The following is a 3,772-nucleotide window of genomic DNA, read 5'->3' as shown; positions in this document are numbered from 1 at the left end:
TGCGATCGTAAAAACAACCCGAATGAAGGAGAAATAGTAATTGGGCACCATCGAAATATTCTAAACGTGGGGGGGTGGAGAAGCACAGCGGGATCAATAAAAGTGCAAACATTTTGTTGAATATCTTCACAGCTTTACAGGTAGGTTAAAAAAAAAAAAAAAGACTGCTCCCGGTTTATTGATGAGTGAAGTGAGACTCACTGTGCCTGACCAAAAAGGAGATTCATGATGCTTCACTCATTCCTCGAACACATTAATCAACCAGCTGACTCCTCCTCTGCACAACACTGACCCGGTTTAAAGGCCTAGGTCTCCTCCACCCACTCTCCAGTATGCAGGTCACCGCGAAGGCCCTTCCCCAAGGAGGCTGGGGAACGTCCGTGATGATGCGGGGCGGGACTTCCTTCGACCCTGTCAGGTTCTGTGACTGGGTCTGAGAATCCAACTAACCTAAGGCAGACTCACAGGAGAAAAGCATTCAAGTGGGTTTAATAGTCTTATGTGCGTGAAAGGCTTCACGAGAAGAATGGAGACCCCAAGAAGCCAGGAGGCCCAAAAGCTTTTAAACAAAGAACAATACATTGTGGGGCTGTGACGAGACAAAGAGGCTTGGGCTAGGGGCAGCGACTAGGAAAAGATGGGGGAAAATAATGGAGGATGAGGGCTATTTTAGTAGGTTTGTCTGTTCATACACATTTCTGCATCGATGCCCCCCAATTTCCAGTGATAAGAAAGGTTTCCTCTTGGTACAGGGAGGTCTCCTCTCTCATGGGAGATTTTATAACCTGCCTTTAGGACATACGGGGAGATCAGAGTTCCTGCCTCTGCTGTTTCTTAAAAGCCTTCAACTCGAAACCATCGATATGCCTAAGCAGTCCTTTTTGGGGTGGCATGCTCTAAACTCCTTCAATGACAAGAGACTCGATACACTCTGAGGGGACTAGACTCCCCTCCCCACCCCTCCAGCCCCAGACCAGGGCAATCTGGGCCATCTTAAGCCGATGCGGGCAGAGACAGGAGACGCCCTGTCTTCCCCCTCCCAAAAATATGGCGCATAGAAGACAATGATGATTTGGTCCGAAATTGTGTAGGAAGACTTCAGAAAAGATGGGGCCTTGCAGGTCGAGGACACATTGAAAGGGCTCCACGGTTACGTAGAAAACTCAGAAAGGACAAGGCAGCCGGTATAGGTCAAGGTAGAACAAGATACCCACAAGAGTAGGACCTCCCCACCTTCCTTCCCCCAAATCTGCGTGACTTTGGGCACATCGGCTCACGGCTCTGAGACCTCAGATCTCCTGCACGTCAAGAGTTTTAAGAGTCATTGCCGAGTTCATCTTCCATCCACGCTCCGGGTCTGGGTCGAGGAGGGAGTGAGGCCTGAGGAGCTGGTGAAGCTGGGGATCCCGAGAGAACTATGTCGCCAGCACTCGTCGACTAGTAAATACCACAGAGGAGATACACGCCACTTGCAGATAAAGACAGAAGGACGCCCTGCTTCCCAAAAGAGAGACCGCTTGGAAGCACGCATATACTATTTAGGTATTACGTATTTATTTATAAGTGCATGCGGATTTAATAAGTGGCAGCCGGATGCAGAGTTATACCCCTTTCTTCAGGAACAGACCTCTCCAGGACTCAAAAGCTGTATTTCTCCACTCCTTGCCTGGCAGGTCTCAGAAGGTCATGGTTGTGCGTTACCCTGGCAATGGCTGATAGCATCACTACCATCCGAAGCCGCCCAGAGGGCTGCCGCTCAGCCACACTGGGGGTGGTGATGATGTTATCCCAGTTGCCGGGGAAACGTACAACCTTGCACCAGGCAGGTGGGTAGCCGCTTTGCCTTTGACATCCGCATTGGTACACGCATTCGTCTCTGCACAAATTCCGTGAACAATTTGGGATCTTCAAGAGTTTTAGTCACGCATTTCCCTTTCAGAAAGCTCCTAAGTGGTTCACCTTTACCACCTGAAACGCAGTGCTTATCTATCTATCTATATACATAAAAACACGTTTATTATTGCTCTATTTAAATGAAATTGCCACCTACACTAAGTGAGCCGGCATCACCGTCCTCTTCCCCAGCGCCCCTGCCTCCCTAATCAAGCCTGTAGATTTTTTTATGTTGTTCTCTGCTATATCTGAAGGGGGAAAAAAAAATGTCTTAAGATAACATTGTATCTTTAAAAGTGGATTCATAAAAGCAGAGAAGTCGTGAGTCATCCTTGATTGGCTCTCTTTTAAAATGCACCCTCTGTCTTTCTTATAACCAAGGGCTTTAAAATTCAAATGTTCATGAACACCAGCTTTATTAAAATTAGGGCTCGGGGAAATGGCTCAGAAAAGAGAGAAAAGAATACTACCCAACCATTTAAAAGATGCTAATTAATGAAGTTCTAAAGCCCAGAGAAGACATTCCGTACAGCAAGGGTTTCTGTACCAAGGAGGCACGGACCTCATCTAAAAACAAAACAGAACAAAAAACCCAGAATAAAATAAAATTGAAGTAGATTAACTCAGATCTTCCCCCCAGGTGCTGGTGTGGCCTCGGGAGCGTTTAGACTGCATGATCCGGAGTTCGCCTGCCTGCGAGCTGAACGCGTGAACATTTTCGGGTCCACCTGCACGTCGGCCTGTTAGCTGCTGCGGGACCCGCGTGGCAGGCGTCGATTTCAACCCGCTGCCTGTCGCTCAGCAGTGCTCACGTCCAGCTTCGGTGGGAGCAGGTTCCGAGACGGCAGAGGCTACCCGGATGAACGGCTCCCTTCGGCCCCTCTCGTGGCCAAGAGCTTTCGTCTTTGCTTGTGGTGAGAGCAACACGTTCCCCTCTCCCAATCTGTGCCTCTCTCACCCCGTCCGTCCACTGCACCTCAGCACCTAGAGCTCACGGTGACACCTTCCCGCCGTGCGTTAAGCGTCCAGACGCCCGGAGTTAAGCCCGTGCCAACCTCGCCAGCGTCTCCCCACACGGCAGAACGCGCTGTGTTCGATTTCATCTTCTTGTTACCGCACGTTGTGACAGCCTCGTCCTGCGTTCTTCAGGAATCTGAATCCTCTCCCCGCCTTCTCCGCCCGCCCTCCCCACCCCATACGGCTGTGGGCCAAAGACTGGAAATCTCCATTGAGTGAAAAATAGATTCCTTGGTACAGAAAGAAATAAGTAATCCCAGCTCTATAACAGAAAATCATTTTCTGGGGCTTGATAATGATTTCCTAATACTGAGATATCAATCAGCTGATCCGTCTGCCGTCTCATGAAACCGCTGGGGCTGGAGGCGGGCTTAGCCCTGGCCCAGGAGCAGAATCAGCCTCCAGGAGAGGGCTGGGGAGGGCAGAGGAGGGGCGACAGCTCTGCAAACAGGGTCTGGAAGAACGCGCACGCGGTCAGCCTGCTGCTCCCTAAACACCGACGCCTTCCTGGTCCCAGGAGAGGCATGAGAGGACGAGGTGGCCCCACGCCTTGTATAGGCTGCACTATCTTCTGGAATGTTCTCCTTCTTGCCCACTCATGTGTCCTTGGGTGATAATAAAGACAATATCCATATGAGAAATAACTAAGGATACCTGTGTCGGGCACCTCTCTAAGCGCTTGATATGTCCCCCTCGTGGTCCTCACAATCCCATGAAGTAGGTGTCTTGTTTCCTGCTTTTCAGGGGAGGTGGCTGGGCCTGGGAGAGGGGAAATTGCTGGTACAAGGACAAAAGGGTCAGGGGCGGCAGAGAAGGGATGTGTCCGTCCAAAGCCTTTGTAACCACCAGAAAGATGCAGCCC

This window comes from Pteropus vampyrus, unplaced genomic scaffold (genome assembly GCF_000151845.1).
Source record: "Pteropus vampyrus isolate Shadow unplaced genomic scaffold, Pvam_2.0 Scaffold458, whole genome shotgun sequence".
Taxonomy (NCBI): domain Eukaryota; kingdom Metazoa; phylum Chordata; class Mammalia; order Chiroptera; family Pteropodidae; genus Pteropus; species Pteropus vampyrus.
Note: the sequence above shows the minus strand (reverse complement) of the source record.